The 27,908-nt window shown below is 35.9% G+C and overlaps 1 pseudogene; it reads right to left on the minus strand.

Annotated features, from left to right (window-relative positions):
* Positions 1–2,852: 2,852 nt before the first annotated feature.
* LOC115513058 overlaps positions 2,853–27,908 on the minus strand; it is a 31,487-nt pseudogene continuing 6,431 nt past the window's right edge.

The following is a 27,908-nucleotide window of genomic DNA, read 5'->3' on the forward strand; positions in this document are numbered from 1 at the left end:
CACCAGGCTTCACCCACAATGAACTTGTTCCAGTAGCAGCAAATGTGGCCATTCTCTGGGGTCTGCTGGGCCCAGGTGGTCTCACAGCCTCTACCAAATGTCCTTCCAGCAGTGGAACCACTTCTCACCATGTGGCCAGAGAACCTCCTAGACCTCACTCTGCTCTTGGGTATTCGCCCTTCCCACCAGAGCACCACCAGGTATTGAGCTGCAGAGTTTCAGACTCTGCACTCCCCCTGTTTACAGTCTTAATGGAATTTAAACCCTCTCCTTTCTCCTTTCTCCTTTCTCCCTTCTTAGTTTAGTCCCTGCGGCTGTTTCCAATTTTCCACTGTCTCTCCAAGCTGCTTTTGGGGAGGGGTGCTTTTCCCATAATCTCCCCACCATCTCCATCCTCTCTCTGCATGCAAAAGCACCTCCTTGCCCGCCGTGGCTTCTCTTTCCCCAAGTTCACCTCTCCATGTTGCATACCTGCTGAATTCTGTGGTTCAGGTTGTGCAGATTGTTGTGTTAATCCTCCAGTTTTCTAGGTGTGCAGGATGGTTTAGTGTTGGTCTGGCTGTATTTCATGGATGTGAGACATACAAAAAACTTCCATGCTCTTCTGCCATCTTGGCTCCTCCTCCTGAAAAGATCAGTTTTGACAAAGTCATTACCTAATCTGCAGAAGTTAACTTCATTAAGAAAACCAGTAGGTTGGAATTCAGTTTCAGTATTGCACAGCAGGGCTTCCTTATGCCTCATGCTAATGTGTATGTGTAAGATTTCTCTCCTCTGATCCCTCCCCCACGCTCCTATTTTTTTTTAAAAACAGATATTAATGTATTAAAGAACACTAATGCCTTACTTTTTTTTCTTTTTTGTACTTTACTATTATATGTTCCAAGTTTAATAAATATTCATTGTTTCCTTTCTGGATATTATTATAATTAGTTTCATCCATGATTATTGCTGAAAGTAATTTTGTTGTATAGAAGAATGCTATAAAAATATCTCCGTATATCAAAAGTGCAAAGTATGCCTCATTTCTGTCCAACTGTTTAAACATGTCTCTTGTCAGGCAGAAGAACTGCTCTTAACTTGGTTTCTTTCTTCTCTTTGTGGTTCACTTTTTAAGTTGTGTTCGAAAGGCTCGATTACCAATATTTAAAGGCAAGCTTTGGAGATCTTTTTGCTATTTCAAATGTTTTCTTATGCATGGACTTAAAAATTGTTGCATACAATATTTGGTTCTTTATGCCATCTGCAATTTATTTTTCTATGAGATGTGTGGAAAAAAATCAATAAAAAGATTATATAAGTTTCTGTTTTGATATTCTCAATATCCCAGGTATTAGAGTTGGAAATATCTGACTGACTTGACAAGGTAAGACCAAAATATGGGCGATCATATTGCAGGAGGAGGGAAATCTAACATAATCCAGAGGGTTGGGCCCAATCTTGCTGGGCCTCACTTAGCATTCCTACCCTCCTTTTATTTTGTGTTTTACCATCCACTTATAAAGCATTGTTCGATAGAGAAGAGTAACTGAAACATATCCAAGGCTTTGTGTGGAAATTATCTTTAGTCTTTTTAACCAAAGATCTTTTTTACTGGTTGCCCAGATTTAGGTAGGAATCCAGTAAGAACCATTCAGATTCCTGTAACAAAGGAAATTTACAGGAAGGAATATTTTGTATTTCATGAGGGTTGTGAACTGTAAACACAAAGGACTTGCCTAAACACTGTGCTTAAGGGACTTGTCCAAATTTTAACTTCTCTTCCATCTGTATGTAGGTCATGGCTTGTGTCCTTCAAACTGGCCCCAGCTCCCTTATTTAAATCTTTGCTCTGGGGCACCTGGATGGCTCAGTCAGTTAAGCGTCCGACTTCGGCTCAGGTCATGATCTCACAGCTTGTGAGTTCGAGCCCCATGTCGGGCTCTGTGCTGACAGCTCAGAGCCTGGAGCCTTTCAGATTCTGTCTTTCCCTCTCTCTCTGTCCCTCCCCCACTCACACTCTGTCTCTCTCTGTCTCTCAAAAATAAATAAACATTTAAAAAAAGTCTTTGCTCAAGAAATTATGATCCTACCAAACAACAAAACATACATTGTCAAACCCAACTTGCCAAACCATTTTCAGTAATTTTCCACTTACTCCTTTCTGTAATCTTCCATTTCCATGTAGTCACCTCGTCTCTTTTTTGTTCCCCTTTTTACTTTTCCATAGTCCCTTTTTGTTCCCTGTCTGCTCTCCTTTAAAAACATCAGTCACCTTTATCTTAGTTGGAGTTGAACTCATTTCATACTGGAATTTCTCTCCCCTTCTATAAATGGATGAATAAAATCTGTCTTGCCATCTTTAACAACTGTTCAGTTGTGTTTTTCTTAGTCAGGGACACATATGTTCTATTTGATTGATTTTATTTATACAGTAGATGTTTCTGAAAATGCTTGGTAAAAACAATCAGGCTTCTCACTCTTAAATCACAGAATAAGGCTGTAGTTAAATCCCTGTTTTTTTTCAGTTAGGAAATTATATATGTCAGTATTAAAGTAGAGTTATTTGAGGATTTATACAATTAGAATTATAAATTGAGCATAATCCATCTATAGGTACCACATCTTCTTTGATTTGATGAACAGAATTGAAGAATCTCAAGATAAATATTGAAGAAGTGTTTGTCAAAAAATACATAGAGTTATTTCCCCCTTAGGGTGGAATGGGTTAACTAACACAATATGTTTAGCCAAGAGGAAAATATTTGGGTATGGCACACATCTTACAACATGGATTGTTGTGGAGGAGAATCTGTCACAACTTGATCCACAGTGGTTGAATTAAATAGAATGACTTTGCTTGTGCTTACTAGCTATTTCAAATGTTTACTACGCCTACTGTGTCTCAAAAGCCTACTCCCTGTTTTCTTCTTATTTTCTTTTTTAAACTTTTGACAACAAAACAAGCAACATTTTATGACACAGAAAGTAGCAATTACCACACAGGCCAGTAGGAATCCAATCACATCCAAAGAGTGGTCCTGGAAACAGGTGAGGTTGTAACAAGCTGGTCGTAGGTGCTCGGCTCCTTTGTGCCGCGTGACAAACTCAGTCCAGAGGACTGCTCCATCCAAAGGCTTTAGAAGCTGATCATGATGAATGGTTGATAACCACATAGCATTCTCTTTGTAGCTGGAGGAAAATCAAATAATTTATAGAACAAACTGGAAAGTATGTTGATTTTCACGTGGAGGGTAAAAATGAGTGCCACATAACCCTGGAAGAAAAATCTATTATTTTTCTTAGAGATGATTATAGAGATCTTAATGGGCTAGAATTTGCTAATGTCTAGGATTTCAAGCTGTGAAGAAAAAGAGAAGTTGGGCAAGGACAAGTATTTCTAGCTTAGAAAGGCAAGAAAAAAAATTGAAATACATGATTTCTTTGTGCAAATTTTGAATTATCCAGTAAGGAATTGTTAATAGATCTGTTGAGCAAGTTTCAAAATATTATTATAATCCAGAGATAGGATATAAGTCCATGATGAGGTTAATGGACATGTCCGAGCAGAGCTGATCAGGAGCTGGTATTGACATGATAGCAGTGAAATTAGTGATTAGAAGTGTGGAAGTGGATTATATTGGCTTGAATCCTGACTCTGACACTTGTGTGCTTTTTTTAGTGTTTCTGTTCCTTGGGTTTTCATTTTTGAGTGGATAGGAATAGTACCTTTCTTATCTGATTATTTTGAGGAATGACATATTGATTCTTGGATTTGACCCTATCATTTGGTGACCCAGTTTGTGTTTGCTGTTGTGGTTTTTCTTGTTGGTATTGTCATTTTAGAATCTGGAGAGTGCTCAGCATTCCACTTTCAGGCATTGCCAGTTTCATTGATTTCTACTGTTGAAATGATTATGAACTAACAGACAAGGAAGAAAGCTAAATAAAGAGGGCTTACAAACTTTAAATCACAAAGTGCTATAACATGGGACTGTAGCAGTACAGTGGAGGTAATATCTGTCTCTGTCCTGTAAAAACCAGTGAGAGTGCTGGGTTTTTGAGAGGAGAGAAGTAATCCTGAAACACATTTGTAATACAATAGGCAAAGACTATAGTGAAGAAGTTACTTACTCCCTACAAAGAACTTACTAGTACAATGTGTACCATATCACAAACATTCAGTATACATCAGCTAATTTTCTTTTTTGGGCACAGCTTTACCTTATTAAAAATTTTAAGATGTAGAAAGACATCTATATTAGAAAGATGTGATTTGACATAAAACCACCAAATAGAAGATACAATCCTTAAAAAAATGTGCTTCTCGTGGTGCTTATTTAAGATGAATAATAGTTGGACTAAATTAAAACTAGACAACATTGGTTTTAAAATGCAAATGTCCATTTAAAATGCAAATGATACTATAACCAATATATATTCAAGCAAAATTTTATTTCTAAAGTCATTATGAAACCAAAAGGAGAAAATGTATACATAATTATGATATTAATAATAATAGGAATAGTAACATCCTGAACTAATTTGGAAACCAAATATTTCTGATACAGAAAATTTGACTTTTAAAAGGAATATTCCAATATATCTCTTCTAAGTCAATTGCTTTTTGATTTTATGGTTCTTCTACCAAATAAGACAAAAACAAGCATAAACAAAATTAATAGAATTTAACTAAATTTATAAGTAGTGTTCACATAATTTTTAATCGAGTAAATTTGAAAGCCCTAGTTATTTATCATTTATCTGTGGTGGGATCAAAATATTACCATAGAAAATTTGGGAAGTATTTAATGGGAATTTGAGACTGATCAGGTCATACTGGTTTACAGAAAGTAAACTATTTTAGACGAGTTTTAAAACAATTTATTTCTCATGCTGAAAGAAAATCATAATTGTGCAGATTAGTACTATAACAGTACTAATCTTTTTTTTTCTGTTTACTTTTTTTGATTTTTTTTGCATTTCCCATCTAGCTTGGGTAATGAAACTAGACTGGTCAGTTTTATTCCAGTTTCTGTAAAACTCAGTTTTCCTTCCTGGTTTTCTGAGACTTGCGTGTTGGTTCAGAGCCCTGTGGGAAGTGTTGGAAAGCAGGCATACTCTGTACCTCCTGTTTTTCTGAACCTCGCAGATGATGCCAGTTTTGATATTTTCCTCCTTTTCCTTCTCCAGACGTCCAAACGGATTCTTTGGACAGAGGTGTTTGGAGAAACTGCTTTTGCGATTATACATGTCAGAGCCTAGACAAAGTATGTTTGAAGATACAGACACTAGTCTCTGCTCCTTAGAAAGCTTCTGGGTATAGTCTCCCCAGTGTAGGGCATAGGGCCAGGTATGTTGGTTGTTTTGATCTTTGGCTGTTTTATTTCTCCTTTCTTGTTTTTTTGTATTGTGGTCTGTTCTTTTGTTTTGCTTTGTTTTTCTTTTTTTTTTAATGTTTTATTTATTTTTGACAGAGAGAGAGAGAGAGAGACAGAGACAGAGACAGAGCATGAGTGGGGGAAGGGCAGAGAGAGAGGGACACATAGAATCTGAAACAGGCTCCAGGCTCTGAGCTGTCATCACAGAGCCCAACACGGTACTCGAACTCATGGACTGCGAGATCATGACCTGAACTGAAGTAGGACGCCCAACCGACTGAGCCACCCAGGCACCCCTGCTTTGTTTTTCATTTTTGCCTTAATCCTTGGGTTTAAAGTTCAGGGCTGCAGGTAAGGGGCAGAGTGGCAAGGCCAGTACAAGTGGTACCCGTGCGAAGGAATCCAGCTGGCATCACTATAACAACATTCATGGTTCCCGACTTCAACTTTGTTCTCAGTGCTTCCTCTTCATCTTTCTGTTAACCATTTCAGTGATTCTTTTTATTGATATTTCAAAATTTATCCACTATTCTTTGTTTTAAAATTTTTAAACATTTATTTTTGAGAGAGACAGAGTGTGAGTGGGGGGGGGGGTGCAGAGAGAGAGGGAGACACAGAAACCAAAGCAGGATCCAGGCTCTGAGCTGTCAGTACAGAGCCTGACTCAGGGCTCAAACCCACGAACCATGAGATGATGACCTGAGCTGAAGTCAGATGCTTAACTGATTGAGCCACCCAGGCACCCTAAAATTTCTCCACTGTTTTTAAACCTGTTACAAACTTTTCCCCTAAAACCACTGAAGAAAACTTACTGTGCCACTCAAAATGGGTTATTGATGGCTATCTTCAAAACATTGAGCAGATCTTACTCATAATTGTGTTCATGTCAGGACTCATTTTTGCTCACCTGACCTTCATATTAGCATCTCTCTAGAAATAGTATCTAGTAAAAAAAAAAAATTGTACTCGTGAAGAATCATTAATGACTCACTTCAATGCATTGAGCAAATCTGTACTTGACATTGTGTTCAAGTTCAGTCTAACAGCTGCTTTTCTGGCCTTTATGTGAGCAATGTTACCAGGTTGATCCACAAGCAAAGGAATGCCCACCATTGGATCCCCGTGATAGATCATCAGTTCCACCATGAGTTATATAAGCTTCAGTTTTTGGATGACCTAGAATTGAGTGAATTTTACTAAAATTATTATAAGTCTTTAAATCAGAAATGAGCATTATAATGCACTGAATCTAGAGGCAGTATTTTTTAGATAACAGAATATTATATACGTGAAATTGCATTTAAATTGCTTTCAGAGCTCAGAGCAAGAAGCATGTAAGTCTGCTGGAGAGGTAAATGAAGACTACATGAAAGAAGTGGTGTGTCATTTGAACTTCAAAAATGAACACAAGATTGGCAGGTGAACAAATTGGAAGAACATTTTGGATAAAAAGAAACATGTGCAAAAAAGCAGGGGGCATGTTGGAAACATTCTCTTAAAGTAGTGAAGTCATTGAATCTGATATAAAGGACTTCAGGGCAGCAGAAAGGGTGATGGTGGTGACACTGGAAACAGAAGAAGGAAAATCCACATTTATTCATGAAACGTATTATTAATTAATGAAAAACATTGTATATTTTTTCCTATAGAAAATGGAGTACAGGGGCGCCTGGGTGGCGCAGTCGGTTAAGCTTCCGACTTCAGCCAGGTCACGATCTCGCGGTCTGTGAGTTCGAGCCCCGCGACAGGCTCTGGGCTGACGGCTCGGAGCCTGGAGCCTGTTTCCGATGCTGTGTCTCCCTCTCTCTCTGCCCCTCCCCCGTTCATGCTCTGTTTCTCTGTCCCAAAAAAAATAAATAAAAAACGTTGAAAAAAAATTAAAAAAAAAAAAGAAAGAAAATGGAGTACAATAAAAGCGCTGTTATTTTTCAATAGCATGTGAAATACCCCTGCAACTAGGAGAAAGATAGATAGGTGTATGGAGAGAATTAAAAGACAGCAACAATTTTGGAAGTTATTGAAAAATTCACCTGTGAAAAGTAATTACACTTGAAATAAAAGTATTTTGATTTGGGCCATAAGGAATGTAATGAAATGCCAACTCTTACATTTTTTCCTTAACTTTCCTAGGACTGGAAATAATAAAAATAACTTGTTTTATTTTTTAATGTTTCAATAATAAATGCTCACTAAATTTGTTTTTTGTTGAGCTATTATCGCATTGCTCAGCTGTTATGTTTTCAGTATTTGTTCTCCTGAGTCATACCAAGAAGGTCATTCTGGGGTATCCACATATACAGCCGAGTATTGATTGGGTCCTAAGGTTTCTGGCTTCTTGCCATCAAACCACCATAAAACTTGTTAAGATAAAATACTTTTCTGTAGTTGAACTTCAAAGTTACAGCATATTAGGATTCTAGGGTGATTCAAAGACATCCAGTTAAATCCCTTCCATATGATGGATGAAGAAATGAGGACAGGAGGTGTTAGGTAACGAGAACCAGTAAGACACTGTTATAATAGAAATGCTCATATAACATGTACATATTTTTTATGTTAAGTCAACTATGGAGTAAAGTCACATATTATGGCGTAGGCAAATCATAATGGCATAATCAATGACAAATTCAGATATTTAAGAAATTGTAAGGCTGTCATGATTCTAGAGCAGAAAACAGTGGCAAATTAATCTACACATTTATGTTGCTATATATACTAGCTCTCATTTTCTAAACCTAATATTAGCCTGTATTTGTTTTTGGCTCTTATAGAAGGGAATTTACTTATATCCACTTGTTTCTCAAGTTATTACATGGAGTTTTGTCTCTTTTGATATACAAAAAGGCTAATATATGCAATCAACTACTTATGAGAAGTATTTGTATTTCCTTAAAATTAATAATTAATTCTGCTTAATAATTAATTAATACCAAAATAAATAATCAATAATTAATTCTAATTAATTAATAAGGAAATAAGTATAACTTCTTTTAGATTATAGATTGTTAAAACACTACCCCCAAGAAAAATTTCAATTGATAAGTTTTGACATGAATCCAGAGTATTAACACTACTGCTGGTTTGGAAATTCTTTCGATGTAAACAGAGAAATTCTTTCGATGTTGATAATGTATAAATAGCAGTGTGGCTGTTGAAAAAGTTCCAAAATTGTAATGCTAAAATTTATTCAGCTGACTTCCAGTACTTAAAAAATGAAGCACAAAGCATTGACGGCATTATTTAACATGGTTTATGTATATACCAGTACCAAAATACGGTGCCGATTTTGGAATTTCCAAGCAATCCCCATGACTTAGATTATAATTTACTAGTGTTTAACTTCTGTTTGTTAAGCAGAATGTAAAGTAACTTTAGATTTTCAGCAAAAAAATTAGCATAGGTGATTATGTGAAGATTCTATCAGATGGGAAACTAAAAAGTAGTTCGCAAATACCCAAAGACCCCAGGTATTTTTTTATATGTTAGTAGAAACTATTATATCTTAAGGTGAAGGATGCATCTGAGCCCTTTACATGCAGTCTTCCCTCTGCTTGACTCCTTTTATTCCTTCTTTCTCCATCAGGAGCAGTAGTTAGAAGCAGAGTCCATTTGAGGCCAGATTTTATAATGCACAGGGTTTACTTAAGGACAGGACCGATCTCAACTATCTTTTATTTTCTTGTTTCAGATTTTAGTAGGGCCCAGTCAACCAGGACAGACTGATTTTTCTTTCTCTAAATCATCGTGGCTGGCTTAGATACCTGGACACGGCTTGGTGAGCTCTGGCCATCCTGAAAAGCACACTGAATAGGCCTATTCAAAATTTAGAGGAAATAAAAGAAGGATTATATGGCATGTGTAAAAACTGCATGATGCATTCAGATTTTTATCAATATTGCTTAACATTATTGTGCTACTACAGCTACTGTGAAAGTTTAACTTTTTTCTGATAACATCTACAGCGCGCACAGGGTCCTCAGGAATCCTTCAGTGAAAAGGAGCAAATGATAAGGTAGAGTTTAGTGATTTTGTACCTGCCCACAATACCATTATAATACCAAAATTTCATCATGCACCTCATCTATAAATATATATACACACACACACACAAACACACACATATATATAATTTATATATGGTATATAGATATATATTACAGTGTCAATGTCAAAGTTACTGTCAGACACCCTCGGTACTACTTTAGCCCCTGCTGTGTTTTATTTTGGTTTTTAAATGGATATCTGAGGTAAATCTGTAGGCATAATAGTTACCTGTCTTGCAGGAAATGTTTATAATCAAAACTTTTACAGAGCTTGACTTATTAAGTAGCTGTTTGCTATAAGATACTTTACCTTCTGTGGAATCTGGCAAGGGCTGATGCGATCACGTCGGCTCTTTTTTCTGTCATGTTACTGACCATTGACCCCAGAGTAAAAACCACAATACCATTTTTGTCCAGAGCTCTGGGAAAACTTTCCCATTTCCTGTGAAAAAAGAATTTGCTCCATCACAAAAAAAAAGAACAGCAAAGCAAACACTATTTAAAGGATAACTGTAGAAACAAACACATAAAATATAATCAGGAATTAAGGGAGCAGCTGTTTTTTTAAATTGTAAAATGCATATAAATTTTACCATCTTAATTATGCCTAAGTATACAGTTCAGTAGTGTATTCATTGTGCAACCAATCTTCAGAACTTTTCTGTCTTGTAAAGCTGGAAGTCTATACCTATTAAAACTCTCTATCTCCCTCTTCCCTAGCCCTTGGCAATCATCATCCTACTTTCTGTTTCTATGAATTTGACAAGTCTAGATACTTCATGTAAGTTGAGTTGCACAGTATTTGTCTTTTTGTGACTGGCTCCTTTCGCTTACTGTCAACTTAGTCCGTGTTGTGACATGTGTCAGAATTTCCTTCCTTTTAAAGGCCAAGTAATATTCCATTTTTTGTTTACTACTTTATCTCTTGATGGCCACTTGGGTTGCTTTTGCTTCTTGGCACTTGTTAATAGTGTTGCTGTGAACATGGCTGTACAAATCTGTCATCTGGATCCTGATTTCAGTTCTTTTGGATATATACCCAGAAATGACACGGCTGGACCATTTGATAATTCTATTTTAATCTTTTGAGGAAACTCCTTGTTGTTTTCAGTAATGGCTGTTTTTTAACAGATCTAATCCCTCCTATCCTGGGAAAGAGATGTGTCCATGAGGTCAATTTCCTCTATTATATATATTTGTGCAAATGAGTGTATGTGTGTGTGAGCAAGAAATTAAATAGAGCCAGCACACAATAGTGTAGAGGAGATACTCTTAGAGAGTATTATATTCAGACTCTTTATAAATAATGCTATCAGTTACTACTGTGGGGGCCCCTGAGTGACTCAGTCAGTTAAGCGTCAGACTTTGACTCAGATCATGATCTCGTAGTTCGTGAGTTCAAGCCCCGTGTAGGGCTCTGTGCTGACAGCTCAGAGCCTGGAGCCTGCTTCATATTCTGTCTCTCCTTCTTTCTATTCCTCTCCCCCATTCATGCTCTCGCTCTCTCTCTCAAAAATAAATAAATATTTTTTTTAAAAACCTTTTTTTTTTTTTAGGGGCGCCTGGGTGGCGCAGTCGGTTAAGCCTCCGACTTCAGCCAGGTCACGATCTCGCGGTCCGGGTCTCGATCTCGGGGTCCGTGAGTTTGAGCCCCGCGTCAGGCTCTGGGCTGATGGCTCGGAGCCTGGAGCCTGTTTCCGATTCTGTGTCTCCCTCTCTCTCTGCCCCTCCCCCGTTCATGCTCTGTCTCTCTCTGTCCCAAAAATAAATAAAAACGTTGAAAAAAAAATTTTATAAAATAAAAAACCTTTTTTTTTAAAATTACTACTGTGGATTTTTGGAAGAGAGCCACACAGCATTTATCGTTTATTGTTATACTTCTACTAAATCATTTGTGTTTATTCCAGGCAGGTTTTCTGGAGAATTATTTTACTCATTAGAATTTCATTTACCTGACTATGAGCTCTAGGAAAATGTTACTTACGATTAAGATGAGTTTATATCTAACGTTATCTCAGCCTTATAATTCTTTATACCTTACCTTAAAATTTTTCAAAATTTCCCGAACTGTGTCCTTAAATTACTGATTGCTGACATTGAGGAATATGGTATTATAGTTTGAACTTTTGTGAAAGCATCCTACGAATCCTCTTTATAACCCGGAAATATACTTCTGTAGTTACATATTTGAGTAACAATATTGCTGGGTTTGTCTACATATGATACCATATGCCCTGAAATTATATTGTAAAATTGATGTCTCATCAGAATGTGCTGTGTGTAGCTGGAAGTGAATGGAGGGGCCCTGGTCATCACCACAGTGAGTGTCTCAGAGAGCACTTGCACTGCGGTGGGAGAAGTATGCAGGGCTTTGTCCAGCAGGCATGTGGTCATCCTCCTTAGTAGCTCAGTTCAAACTATATAAGGCCCCTGGTGAGGACATATTTGCCTGCAAATGTTTCAGAATCATCATGTCTTGTCCCTGATCCATGCCGATTAAAAACAAATATTACTTTCTATGCTAGACTAACTCCACGTTGCTCAGTGTACCCTCCTACCAAAAAAAGAAAAAAGAAAAAAAATTGTAGAGGAACAAAAGTTTCCTGGATACCTGGTCGAAACCATATACTCATCTTTGTCTTTTTTTTTTTTTTTTTTTTTTTTTTTTTTTTTGCTTCTTTTCTTTAAATTGGCTATTAGTTCTTTTCTCTCTGGAACATAATGATCTAATTTTCCAATATAAAAACTCTACTTTCTCATCCTAATCATTGTCAAAAACTTCTTTTCAAAATTGTTTTTACAGAAAAAGGAAACTGTTTTCAAGCTTTGGTGATCCTGTGGACTATATTTTGTAGAGCATTCTTCAAAGTATAATTCCACCCAGATGACATTATTTTTAATATGAGGATCACTGAACTTTCCTGTAATTCACCTAGTGCATCCTTGTAACATGTGTGATTTCAGTGATGTGTACCAACAGTTAAGGTTACCTGTTTTCAGTGTTTTGTTTCATTGGCCTAAAGCTTCTTCATTTGTACTGTGGAAGATGGTTCCTTATGGTATTACAGTAATATATCCTCTGTGGATTAATGACTGATGTGGACTGGTTGTTCTCATTCCCTGACATGCTTATGAAAATAATTTAAGCTTATTGCAAGAAAATTTGCAAAAGTATAAAAAATTACAAAGAAGGAAATAAGAGTTACTCATGCTTTATATCAGGATATGCCTGGCTTAATATTTTGTATGCTTTCTTTTTTTAAATTGAAATATGATATATAACATTGTGTAATTTAAGGTACACAACAGGTTGACTTGATACATTTGTATATTGTGATATGATTGCCATTGTATTTATAGCACCTCTATTGTGTCACATAATTATTTCCTTTCTGTGGTTGGAATAATTAAGTTCTAGTCTCTTAGCAAATTTGAGGACTATAATACATTATTTTTGTATTCACTATACTGTGCGTTAGCTCTCTAAGACGTACTTACTGCTAGTTGCAAGTCTGTACCCTTAAACAATATCTCTGCTATTTCTCCACTTTTTTTGGTGGTTAGCCCCTGATAACCACACTAACCGTTCTCTGTTTTTATGAGTTTGGCTTATTTAGATCCCACATATAAGAGATATCGCATATTTTTTCTCTGTCCTTTTGAAAAGATAAATAAAATTGGCAAAGCTTTAGATAGACTAAGAAAAAAGACTCAAAATTAGAAGACGTTATAGTTAATAATTCAGAAATGCATAGGATCACAAAAAACTACTATGAACAATTATATGCCAACAAATTAGATTACCTAGAAGAAAGGGATAAATTCCTAGAAACACAGAACCTATCAAGACTGAATTATGAAGAAATAGAAATCTAAACAGATCAATAATGCGTAAAGAGATCGAATCAGTAATCAAAAACCTTCCAACACAGAAATTCCCAGGAACAGACAGCTTCACTGGTGAAGTCTAACAAAAATATAAAGAAATATTAATGCCAATCCTTTTCAAATTCTCCCAAAAACTTGAAGAGGAGGAAGCACTTTCAAAATCATTCTCCAAGGCCAGCATTACCCTGATACTAAAGCCAAATAAGGACACCTCAAGAAAGAAAACTACAAATCAATATCCTTGATGAATATAGATGTAAAAATTCTCAACAAAATATTAGCAAACTGAATTCAAGACCATATTAAAAGGATTATACACCATGACCAAGTGGGATTTATTCCTGAGATTCAAGGATAGTTCAATATATGGAAACTAGTAACTCTAATACATCACATTAATAGAACAAAAAATAAAATAATCCAATCCTCAATAGATACAAATACAGGTTTGATATAATACAACATCCTTTCATGATAAAAAAAAAAAACCCTCAACATATTGGTCACAGAAGGAATACAACTCAACATAATAAAGGTTATATATGGCAAATCCACAACTAACACTATGCTAAATGGTGAAAAATTGAAAGCTTATCCTGTAAGATCAGGAAGAAGATGATAAGTATACTACTCTTGCCAGCCCTATTCAATATAGTGCTAGAAATCCTAGATAGAACAACTAGACAAAATAAGAAGTAAAAGACATCTGATTGGAAAAAAATAAGTAAGTTGTGTTTTTTTGCAGATTATATAATTTTGTATATAGAAAATTCCAAAGACTCACCCAAAGAAACTGTTGTAACTAATCAACCAATTTAGTAAAGTTGCAGAATATAAAATTGGCATACAGAAATCAATTGCATTTTTATACACCAGTAGTGAAACATCTAAAAAATAAACAAAACTGTCTTATTCACAAAAGCATCAAAAACAATAAAGTATCTAGGTATAAATTTAACCAAAGAAATGAAAGGTCTATACAGCAAAAACTATAAGACATTGTGGGAAAAAAAAATAGAAGACTCAAATGATAAGACCTCCCATGTTCATGGATGTAAAGAATTAATATTGCTAAAATGTCCATAATACCCAAAACCATCTATAGATTCAATACAATCCCTATCAAAGTGTCAATGACTTTCTTCACAGAAATAGAATAAACAAGCATAAAACTGTTATGGAACCACAAAAGACTACAATTAGGCAAAGCATCCCTCAGGAAGAAGGACAAAGCCGAAGTCATAACACTCCCTGATTACAAACTATGTTGCAAAACTATAGTAATTAAAACACTATGGGACCAGCATAAAAATAGACAGGCCTCTAGAACAGAATACCGAGTCCAGAATTAAACCCTATATAAATGGTCAACTAATATTCAAAAAGGGAACCAAGAATACCCAATGGGGAAAGGATAATCTTGTCAATGAATGGTGTTAGGAAAACTGTGTCAGAAAAATGAAATTGGACCTGTATCTTATACCAGTCACGAAGATTGACTCGAATAAATCAGAGACTTAAACATAAGATCTGATACCATAACACTACTAAAAGATAAGATAGTGAAGAAGCTCCTTGACATTGGTCTTGGCCGTGATTTTTTTGGACATGAGACCAAAACCACAAACAACAAAAACAAAACCAACAAGTGGGACTACATCAAACTTAGTAGCTTTCAAACAGCAAAAGAGACAACAAAATGAAAAGGCAACCTATAGAATGGGAGAATATTTGCAAGCCATATATTGGATTAGCGGTTATTATCCAAAATATATAAGGAACTCCTACAACTCAATTACAAAAAAACAAACAATATGATTAAAAAATGGGCAGAGGAACTAAATAGACATATTTCCAAAGAAGATATCCAAATAGCCAAAAGGTACACAAAATGATGCTCAGTATCACTTATCATCAAAGAAATGCAAATCAAAACCACAATGAGATATAAACTCACATCTGTTAGAATGGCTATTATCAGGAAGTGATCAGTGTTTGTGAGGATGAGGAGAAAGGGGAACCCTTGTACACTGTACATGGGAATGTAAATTGGTTCAGCCACTATGAAAAACAATATGGAGATTCCTCAAAAACAAAATAGATCTGCCAGGGCTCCTGGATGGCTCAACTTTGGCTCAGGTCATGATACCACAGTTTGTGAGTTTGAGCCCCTGCTGTTAGTGCATAGCCCATTTTGGATTTTCTGTCCCCTTCTCCCTGCCCCTTCTCCACTCACACTCCCTCTCTCTCAAAATTAAAACACTAAACAAAAAATATATCTACCATATAATCCAACAATTCCATTTCTGGGTGTATACCCAAAAGAAATAACAGGATATTGACAAGATATATGCACTCCCATATGTATAGAAACATTATTCACAACAATCCAGGGAAACAGCCTAAGTGGCCATCAACAAATGAATGGTAAAGAAGATGTGATATATATACACACACACACACACACACACACACACACACACACAATGGAATATTATTTACCTATGAAAACAAAGGAAATCCTGCTATTTGGGACCACATGGATGGAGCTTGAGGACATTATGCTAAAATTTGTATGTTTTTATTCTAATCTTTATTCATATAATTAAATCTATATTATGACATGTTTTGAAAAATTTAATCCTAATTTATACTTTTTTTCATTCTATAAGGAAATTGTGCTCTTATATTTATCATTTTGTCCCGTTCTTTTCAATTAAACCTCATATTACAGCTAATTTAGTGTAATTAAGCATTATTTGATTAAACTGATTATAATGGTATAATATGCACAAATAGAAGTTATTTACTCATTGCTTAATTTTGGATACTTACGATACTTCCATTATTTACAGTGTTTACTCTTATGAATAATTGCCCAAAATAGATTTTGCACCTCTGGATTATTTTTCTTTGTATAGTTTTATGAGTATATTATGAAGCCAAAGGCTATAAACATTTTTAAGACTCTTGATGCATCTTGCCAAATGTCTTAATTCTTAAAAAGTGTACAAAAATTTTCTGAGAAGGTAATAATTAATGGAAAAGTAAGTAGTGTGTAGAAACCATTTCTTTGTGTAACAATGTCTTCACAGTCACTGACATGGATTCAAATCTTGTTTTTGCAACTTAATAACAACAGCTACTATTAGCAATCATTATTATCTGCCACACATCCTTCTTGTCCTTCTCCTCCTCCTTTTTTTTCTCCTTCCTACTGACAATTATTTTCTCAAAACTGAAAGAGGAAATCTTTTAAGAATAAGGTAAGGTAAATTCCTCAGAAAATTAAAAATAGACCTACCCTATGACCCAGCAATAGCACTGCTAGGAATTTATCCAAGGGATACAGGAGTACTGATGCATAGGGGCACTTGTACCCCAATGTTCATAGCAGCACTCTCAACAATAGCCAAATTATGGAAAGAGCCTAAATGTCCATCAACTGATGAATGGATAAAGAAATTGTGGTTTATATACACAATGGAATACTACGTGGCAATGAGAAAAAATGAAATAGGGCCTTTTGTAGCAACGTGGATGGAACTGGAGAGTGTGATGCTAAGTGAAATAAGCCATACAGAGAAAGACAGATACCATATGGTTTCACTCTTATGTGGATCCTGAGAAACTTAACAGGAACCCATGGGGGAGGGGAAGGAACAAAAAAAAAAAAGAGATTAGAGTGGGAGAGAGCCAAAGCATAAGAGACTGTTAAAAACTGAGAACAAACTGAGGGTTGATGGGGGGTGGGAGGGAGGGGAGGGTGGGTGATGGGTATTGAGGAGGGCACCTTTTGGGATGAGCACTGGGTGTTGTATGGAAACCAATTTGACAATAAATTTCATATATAAAATTAAAAAAAAAGAATAAAAAAAAAGAATAAGGTAAGGTAAGAATAAATAAGGTAGAACTTTCACTAATCTTACCACTGTCATTGAACTTTGTGAAACTTATCAGAGGTAGCATAAATAATTTGCAATCAAAAGATACATTGTGCTTTACTCTCAAATAAGATACCAGTTTTATGTTGCTACCAGTAAAGAGGTAGACAAAAGGATCTCTTAAGAGATTGTAAAGTAGTCCACTAAAGATCATTTGCTTCCTATTTATGTTTTAAAGATCTATCAATTTAAAATGTAGATATTGTTTTCCTTCATAAGGAATATCATCCTATAAACTGAATAGAATTGTTTGTAATTTTAAACTGTGGGTAGTTTTAAGATTCAAGTGGTAGAGATTATTTGATCTTTATTATATGGCAGAATTTATGGTTCTTATTATATATGAAGTCTACATTTTCTCTGTGCTCATTCTGTCAGGCAGCTATGATGTTGAGACCTATATTCCCTAGGGGAGCTTTACTGAGGTTTTCTGTAAATTTGGTGTAGGCAGAAAACATCTGTTCTAACAGACTAAGTCACTCTTTTAAAATGCTCTAAGATGGGGGTGCCTGGGTAGCTGAGTCGGTTAAGTGTACAACTTCAGCTCAGGTCATGATCTCACACTTTGTGAGTTCCAGCCCTGCATCTGGCTCTGTGCTGACAGCTCAGAGCCTGGAGCCTGCTTCAGATTCTGTGTCTCCCTCTCTCTCTTTGCCCCTCCGCTGCTCATGCTCTGTCTCTCTCTGTCTCAAAAAATAAATAAATACATAAAAAAAACTTTTTTAAATGCTCTAAGATGTAAAATCATGGGATTTCATATGAGGAATGTTTTTTATTATTAATAATTTATTTATTTTTCAATTTACATCCAAGTTAGTTAGCATACGGTGCAACAGTGATTTCAGGAGTAGATTCCTTAATGCCCCTTTACCCATTTAGCCCAACCCCCCCTCCCACAACCCCTCCAGCAACCCTCTGTTTATTCTCTATATTTAAGACTCTCTTATGTTTTGTCCCCTTCCCTGTTTTTATATTATTTTCACTTCCCTTATGTTCATCTGTTTTTTGTCTTAAAGTCCTCATATGAGTGAAATCATATGATATTTGTCCTTCTCCGACTGACTAATTTCGTTTAGCATAATACCCTCTAGTTCCACTCACGTAGTTGAGGAGTGATTTAAATGCTGGAGTAGATGCAAATAAATGTTGGATTTAGCTCCAACATTGTTAGGGAACACATTTATATCATCGAGGAATGGTTTTCCTTTTAGTTAGAGAACTGGCAAAGAGCCTTAACCCTTACCAAAAAAGGTGAGCATTTTAACATGCTTGTCTCATTGCCTATCCTTACACATATACTTTTAAACAACTCCATAGGATACCTGCTCTCTAGGACTTTTCTAGAGAGTATAATCTTGATGTGTTAGAAAACCAGTTCCTATTAAATGAGGAATTAGATCTGGGTGGTTGGCACCATTGGGTTGATTATTAATAGTATGTGATAGTACCAAAATAACAATAATACCGAGTTAACATTTATTCTGGATTACTGAGTATGTGCCAAAGATATTTGGGATGTTTTATGTGTACTATTTTTTCCTCCACAACAGCAATATGGCAATGATGATTATTACTATCATCTCTCTATGAACAGTGTAGTGTAGTTTTCCATAATTGCTGCCTATATTTTGCAACAGCCTGCTGAGTGGTCCCCCTTTTCACTCTTGCTTTTTTACAGGCTAACTCAGTGACTACATCTCGAGGGATTTTTTAAAGAAGGAAATGTGATCATATTACTCCCTTTCTTAAACCTTTTCGTTTTCTCCTTAATGCACTTACTAGAGGTTTGAACCTCCTTGTGATTGTCTGTCTCCAGCTTCTCCCTCCAGCATCATCTGTCCTTCACTTGGCATCTTCCTGCTAGGCTAAATTTGGAGCTCTTGAGAACTGTCATTCTTTTACCTGCTTTGCTTTTGTGTCTTCCTTACTCTCTGCTCCCATCACTTCTACATATCCTTCTGTATATCCTTCTGCATATCCCGTGGATTGCACCTTGATTATCAATGACTGAGATATGCTCTCTGTGATTCCCACTGAATGTTCCTTACCACTGTGATCCTTTGTTATTATAACATGTTTCATTCTGTTTTTATTATGTGCTTGTATTCTGTCTTTCCAAATAGAGTGTCAGGTCGGTGGTCATGAAACTCTACAGTTTCCCTGCATGTTGGCACTTACCTTTAGAATATGCTAACTACTTTGGAAGTATTCTTTTAGTGAATATCTGCTACTTACTTATGTATTGAATAATGTAGGCCTTGATTTAACTGACACTATTCTCAAAGTCTCCCAGGAATTCCACTTTATTTTGTAATGTTAATGAAATTCAGGTACTTGTGTTGTATAGAAATGCGTGAGTTTCTAATTGGCAGGTCACTTTAGCTTCCCATATCTCTCTCACTATAAATAAACTGTCTAAGTAAAGAATAGAATCATTCATATTGAAAATGCAAAGTGACCAAAGCAAAATAAAGAAATATATTACCTTAGGAAGGGTTCAGCAGGTTTGCAGGTGAGTCCCCCAACAAAATGAAAATGTGGTAAGAGTGGACGAGAAAATTCAAAATCCAAGTAGGTTCAAATGAGCCATATTTGAGCCTTCCCCATTAACTCAGATAATATATTGGGTCTTTGTGGGTGGAAAAACACATACAAAAACATAAAACAACTGTTAGACGAAATGAGAATTTTGTCATGTGACTGTAGTAATTTTCTGAAAGCAATTTGGAATGATGAGCCAAAGATGTTTGACAGTTTTCTTTGATAAAGCAATTGTGTGTGGGTGTTGTGTATATCTATATAGATCTACATATATATTTATATATATATGAAAGGTGATGTGAGAGAAATGTGAGAGGAACATTTTATCTCTAATGTCATTCACATCAGTACATTCACCAACAAAATACTAACAACCAAATTCAAAGGCACATTAAGATCTTACACCATGCCAAGTGGAAATCATCTCTGGTATGCAGGGATGATTCAAAAAATTAACATGATACATCACACTAACAGATGAAGGATTAAAGTCATATAATTATTTTAATAGGTGCAGGAAAGCAGTTGACAAAATTTAACATCCTTTCATGATAAAAGCTCCCACCAAATTAGGTATACCAGGAACATACTTCAGTATAATAAAGGCCATATCTGGCAAGCCCACCTCTAACATCATACTGCTTGATAAAAATTTGAGAGATGCCTGGGTGGCTCAGTTGGTTAAGCGCCCAAGTCTTGGTTTCAGCTCAGGTCATGATCTCAAGGTTCATGAGTTTGAGCCCCGCCTTGGGCTCTGCACTGACAATATGGAACCTGCTCCCAAGCAGAAAAGAAGTAAAATTCTCTCTGCAGGTGGCATGATATATATAGAAAATGCTAAAGACTCCACCAAAAAACTGTTACAACTAATAAATGAATTCAGTAAAATTGCAGGATCAAAAGCAACATACAAAACCCAGTTGAGTTTCTATACACTAACAATGAACTATCTGAAAGAGGAATTAAGAAAGGAGTCCCAGGGGCGCCTGGGTGGCGCAGTCGGTTAAGCGTCCGACTTCAGCCAGGTCACGATCTCGCGGTCCGTGAGTTCGAGCCCCGCGTCGGGCTCTGGGCTGATGGCTCAGGGCCTGGAGCCTGTTTCCGGTTCTGTGTCTCCCTCTCTCTCTGCCCCTCCCCCGTTCATGCTCTGTCTCTCTCTGTCCCAAAAATAAATAAAAGTTGGAAAAAAGAAAGAAAGGAATCCCACTTACAGTTGCATCAAAGGGAATAAAATTGTTAGGTGAACATTGTTAGGGAGGTGAAAAATCTGCACATGTGCACATTATCCTTTTTCATGGGTATATACCGAGATGTGGAATTGCTGGTTCATATAGTAACTCTCTGTTTAACCTTTGAGGAATTTGCAAATTGTTTTCCAAAGTGGCTGTACCATTTTTAATTCCTAGAAGCAATATATAATGATTTTAATTTCCCCACATTCTTGTCAACACTTGTTATTGTCTTTTTGTTTATAGTTATGGTACTGGGCATGAAGTTGTATCTCATTGTGGTTTTCACTTATATTTCCCTGATGCCTAACGATGTTGAGCATTTTTTTCATGTGCTTATTGATTATTTGTATATCTTCCATGTAGAAATTTGTTTTAGATACTTTAGATACTCATTTTTATTGGTTATTTTCCTATTATTGAGTCGTAGTATTTCTTTATATGTTTTCAGTACAAGCTCATTATCAGACATGATTTGCAAATATATTCTCTAATTCTGTGGGTTGTTTATTTTTCACTTTTTTGATGATATCCTTTGAAGCACAATAATTTTAATTTTGATGTTCAACTAATACAAATTTAATTTGGTTGTTTGTGCTTTTGGTGTTTTACCTAAGAAAACATTGTTGAATCTAAGGTTACAAATATTACCCCATGTTTTTTATTAAGAGCTTTTAAAATTATTTTTCTAAGTCTTACATTAGATTTTTTATTTATTTTGAGTTAATTTTTGTATATGGTTTGAGGTAGAGTGATCCAACTTCATTCTTTCACATGTGGATAATTAATTTTCCCAGAAGGGATTATTCTGGATTTAAAATCTATTGATCTATACATCTATTGCTATGCCTGTAACACACTCCATTGAGTACTGTAGATTTATAGTTGGCTCTGAAATCAGGAAGTGATTTAGATAGTCTTTAATGTCCTTCCACAGTATTTTAGAGTTTTCAATGGTGTGAGTTTTGAATTTCCTTTGTTAAATTTATTCCTGAGTATTTTATTCTTTTTGATGGTATTGTAAATGGAATTGTATTCTTAATTTCATTTTGGAGTGGTCATTGCAAAATATATAGAAACTCAATTGCTTTCTGTGTATTGATCTTGTATCCTGAAAACTTCCTTAGTTTGTGTTTTGATACAATATTATTTTAGTGTCACCCTTAGATTTTCTCTACATAAGATCATGTCATCAGTCAGTAGTTTTACTTCTTCCTTGCAAATTAGGATTTATTTTATTTCATATTCTTGTTTAATGTCTTAGCTAGTACCTACATACTACATTAAATGAAAGTGAAGAGACTGGCTTTCCTTGTCTTTTTCCTTATCTAAGAATGAAAGCATTTAGGTCTTTCACCATTAAGTATGATGTTGGCATGGATTTTTTGTAGATGCCTTTTCTCAGTTTGAGGAAGCTCACTTCTATTCCTTGATATATTGAGTATTCTTGTCATGAAGGTTGTTGGAATTCATAGAATAACAACAGTGAATTTGTTTGCATTTATTGAGATAATCATGCAGTTTTGTCTTATTCTATTTGTATGTGGTATTACATTAATTGATTTTTCAGATATTAAAGCCACTTTGCATTCCTGGGATTAGCTCCATTTCTGTGTGTGTGTGTGTGTGTGTGTATAATTCTTCTTACATGGTTAAAGATTTGGTTCACTAGCATTTTGTTGAGGGTTTGGGGGTGTATTCAAAAGGGATATTGGTCTGTAGTTTTCTTGTGATGTCATTGTTTGGTTTTAGTATCATGTTTTATTGAATGTATTTTCTGCTCTTGTATTTTTTGGAGAATTTTAAAAAATAATTGATACTAATTTTTCTTTAAATTCTTGGTAGAATCACCCAATGGATCCATCTGGGCCTGGGCTTTCCTTTGTGGTAGTTTTTTGATCCCTAATTCAATCAATCTTTTTGTTGTTGTTGTCATAGGTCTATTCAGATTTTCTGTTTCTACTTGAGTTCTTTTCATATTCGTGTCTATCTAGTGATTTGTCCATTTCACCTATATCTCATTTGTTGGCATACAGTTTCTGTTAATGTTCTCTTATGATCCTTTTTTTTTTTTTAATTTTTTTTTTCAACTTTTTTTTTTTTATTTATTTTTGGGACAGAGAGAGACAGAGCATGAACGGGGGAGGGGCAGAGAGAGAGGGAGACACAGAACCGGAAACAGGCTCCAGGCTCTGAGCCATCAGCCCAGAGCCCGATGCGGGGCTCGAACTCACGGACCGCGAGATCGTGACCTGGCTGAAGTCGGACGCTTAACCGACTGCGCCACCCAGGCGCCCCTCTTATGATCCTTTTTATTTGCCTAAGGTTGCTAGTTGTATCTCCAATCTCATTTCTTATTTTAGAAACTGTGTCTTTTCTTTTTTGGAGTGTCCATCTAGCTAGAGATTTATTAATTTTGTTGATATATTGAAAGAACCAAATTTTTGGTTCTGTTCTTTTGCTTTATTGTTTGTTATTCTCCGTTTTTGGGTATCACAGCTCTAATCTTTGTTATTTCCATTCTTCTACCAAATTTGGGTTTTGTTTGCTCTTCTTTTTCTAGTGTCTGTGTTTTAAAAATCTATTTTCTGGTTTTACTAAGAGATATTGGCATATAACACTGTAAGGTATACCACTTAATAATTTGGTGCATGTATATATTGTGTGTATATATATGTTTAGTTAATATCCATCACCTCACATAGGTACAATTTTTTTTCTTGTAATGGGAACTTGTAAGATCTATTCTTTTAACAACTTTCAAATATACAATACAATATCATTGATTATAGTCAACATGCTGTATATTACATCACCAGATCTTATTTATATCATAACTAAAAGTTTGTACTTTTTGACCACCTTAACCCATTTCCCCCAAACTCCAGCTTTTATCTCTGGCAACCACCAACCGGTTCTCCATTGCTGTGAGTTCAATTTTTTTGATTTCACATACAAGTGAGATTATACAGTATTTGTCTTCTCTGTCTGATTTATTTCATTTAGCATCATGCCCTTGAAGTCCATTCATGTTGTCACAAATGGCATGATTTCTTTCTTTTTTATGACTTAATAATATCCCTAGGTATATATCAATACACCACATTTTCTTTATCCATTCATCACTGATGGACACTTAGAATGTTCCTATGTTATGGCTATTGTAAATAATGCCAAAGTAAACATGGGAGTGCGGATACCTTTTTGAGATAGTGATTTCGTTTCCTTGGGTGGCTGGGTCATACAATAGTTTTACTTTTAATATTTTAAAGAACCTCCCTAGTGTTTTCTGTGGTGGCTGCACCAATGTACATTCTCACTGAAGTGCACAAGGGTTTCTTTTTCTCCACATCCTTGCCAACACTTGTTACCTCTTGTCTTCTTGATAAGGGCCATTTTAATAGGTGTTAGGTGACATCTCATTATTTTGTTTCTGCATTTCCATGATGATTAGTGATGTTGAGCATCTTTTCATGTACCTGTTGGCTATTTGTGTGTCTCCTTTGGAAAAAAGTCTATTCAGTTCATTTACCCATTATTTTAATTGGATTGTTTGTTATTTTGCTATTGAGTTACATGCGTTATTTACATATATTTTGGATGTTAACTGCTTATCAAGAAAATAATTTGTAAATATATTCTCTCATTCTACAAATTACCTTTTCATCTTGTTGACAGTTTCCTTTGCTATGCAGAAGCCTTTTATTTTGGTGTTGTCCCACTGGTTTATTTTGCTTTTGTTGCCTTTGCTTTTTATGTTATATCTAAAAAGTTATTGCAATGACCAATGTCAAGGAGCATATCCCCTATGTTTTACTCCTAGAAGTTTTATAGTTTCAGGTCTCATATCTAAGTTTTCAATCCATTTTGAGTTAATTTTTGTGTAGGGTGCAATATAGGGGTCCAGTGTTCTTATTTTGCATGTAACTGTCCTGTTTCCCCAACATTTATTGAAAATAGTGTCCTTTCCCCATTGCATATTCTTGCCTCCTTTGTCTTAAGTTAATTGACCATATATGTGTGAGTTTATTTCTGGGCTCTCTATTCTGTTCCTTTGATCTCTTTTGCCAATATTTTACTGTTAAGATCACTATAGGTTTGTAACATGATTTAAAATCAGGAAGTGTGGGGCGCCTGGGTGGCGCAGTCGGTTAAGCGTCCGACTTCAGCCAGGTCACGATCTCGCAGTCCGTGAATTCGAGCCCCGCGTCAGGCTCTGGGCTGATGGCTCAGAGCCTGGAGCCTGTTTCCGATTCTGTGTCTCCCTCTCTCTCTGCCCCTCCCCCGTTCATGCTCTGTCTCTCTCTGTCGCAAAAATAAATAAACGTTGAAAAAAAAAATTTTAAATCAGGAAGTGTGACACCTCTAGCTTTGTACTTGTTTTTCAAGATTGCTTTCACTATTTGGGGCCTTTTGTGGTTTCATACAAATTTTAGGGTTGCTCTATTTCCATGAAAAATACTAAGGGGTGCCTGGGTGGCTCAGTCGGTTGAGCATCCGACTTTGGCTCAGATCACGATCTCGCAGTTCGTGAGTTCAAGCCCTGCGTCAGTCTCTGTGTTGACAGCTCAGAGCCTGAAGCCTGCTTCAGTTTCTGTGTCTCCCTCTCTCTGCCCCTTCCCCGCTTATGCTCTGTCTCTCTCTCTCTCTCTCTCTCTCAAAAATCAATAAACATTAAAAAAAAAAATAAAAATACTAAATACTAAATACTATTGGAATTTTGATAGGGATTGCATTGAATCTATAGATTGCTTTGGGTAGTGTGGACATTTTAACAATGTTACTTCTTCCCATACATGAGCATGAAATATCTTTCTATTTATTTGAGATTTCTTCAGTTTCTTTCATCAGTCTCTTTAATTTTCAGTGTACAGATATCTCTCCTCCCTAGTTAAATGTATTTAAGTATTTGTTCTCTTTGGTACAATTATATATGGGGTTGCTTTCTTAATTTCTCTTTTTTTAATAGTTTTATGGTTTTATTAACACAAATATGACATGCACATAAGCTGTCTATTCATTTTCTTCATTGTGCAGCGTGCACTGGAATTGGTGACTCTGATGGCCAGCTGGGCTGCTCTGTCCATAATGACTTTACAGTTCTTAGAGGAGACATTGTGAGCAATCTCTGCACTGTAAGATTTGCTGAAGAACAGTAGCGCTTTAAGCTCCTTGATGTTGTGGACTAGGAACTTCTGGAAGCCACTGGGCAGCATGTACTTTACTTTCTTGTTCCCATAGCCAATGTTGGACATCGAGATCTGGTCATTGAATCTTCTGTGCACCGTATTGCTAATGTCTCTGGGTTTCTTCCAGTTGCACTTAGTTTTGACATATTGAATTTCTGACTGGTGCTGGATGAATTTCTTGGTCCTCTTTTTAATGATCTTTGGTTTCACCAGAGGTCTGAGGGTGGCCATGATGCCCAGTAGGAGATGGCTGCCACTTTTTCAGGTAGCACTGAGGAAGACAGCTTAATTTTCCTTTCTGATAGTTGATGTTAGGGTATAGAAATGCAACTGAGATTTGTGTTTGAATTTTGTATACTACAAGTTTACTGAAATCCTTCATTACTTCTAGTAGTGTGTGTGTCTATGTGTGTATGTGTAGTCTTTATGGTTTTCTACATATAATATTATGTCACCTGCAAATAGAGACAGTCTTAATCCTTCTTTTCCAACGTGGGTGATTTTATTTTTTCTTGCCAATGCTATGAGAAGGACTGCCAGTACTATGTTAAATAAAGGTGGCAAGAGTGGGTATCCTTGTCTTGCTCCTTATCTTAGAGGGAAACCTTTCAGCTTTTCACCTTTGAGTACCAGCTGTGAGATGGCCATAAGTGGCCTTTATTATGTTGAGGTGTTTTCCTTCTATACCCACTTTGTTGAGAGTTTATGTCATAAATGGATGTTGACTTTCGTAGGTAGGTTTTTTTCCTGCATTTATTGAGATGATCATATGACTTTCATCTGTACTTTTTGATGCGGTATGTTACATGGATTGACTAGCAGATGTTGAGCCATCCTTGGAATAAATTCCGCTTGATGATGGTATGCAATTTTTTTAATCCATTCCTTTAATCTGTGGTTAAATTCAGCTTGCTATTATTTTGTTGAGGATTTTAGCATCCATGTTATCTGGGATATCGGCCTCTAATTTTCTTTTCTTATAGTGTTCTTGTCTGATTTTGGCTTCAGGTTAATGTGGGCCTCATAAAATAAATTTGGAACTGTTCTCTCCTATTTTTTTGGAAGAGTTTGAGAAGGATTGGCAATAATTTTTCTTCAAATGTTTGGTAGAATTTGCTAGTGAAGCTACCTGCTTCTGCTCTTTTATTTTTTGAGTGATATGATTACTGTTTCAATTTGCTTACTGATAAGTGGTCAGTTCAGATTTTCTGTTCCTTCATGATTCAGTCTCCGTGGGTTGTGTGTTTCTAGGAATTTTCCCATTGCTTGTAGGTAGTTCAAATTGTTGGCATGTATTTTTTCACAGTAGCCTCTTATGATCTGTCATATTTGTGTGTTACAGTTGTTACGTCTTTTCTTTAATTTCTAATTTTATTCATTTGAGTCTTTTCTCTTTTTTCTTTGTGAGTCTAGCTATAGGTTTTCTATTTTGTTCATCTTTTTAAAAAATGGCACTTAGTTTCATTGATCTTTTCTATTGCCTTTTAGTCTCTATTTCATTTATTTCTGTTCAGATCTTTGTTATTTCCCTCCATCTAATAATGAGTGCGGTTTGTTCCTTTTCTAGTTCATAGGGGTGTAAAATTTTTTTTTTTTAATTTGGGATCTTTCTTTTAAAGTTAGTGTAGATGTTGGGGCGCCTGGGTGGCTCAGTCGGTTAAGTGTCCGACTTCAGCTCAGGTCATGATCTCACAGTTTGTGAGTTAGAGCCCCG

Source organism: Lynx canadensis, chromosome B1 (assembly GCF_007474595.2).
Source record: "Lynx canadensis isolate LIC74 chromosome B1, mLynCan4.pri.v2, whole genome shotgun sequence".
In the NCBI taxonomy this organism is placed as follows: Eukaryota; Metazoa; Chordata; class Mammalia; order Carnivora; family Felidae; genus Lynx; species Lynx canadensis.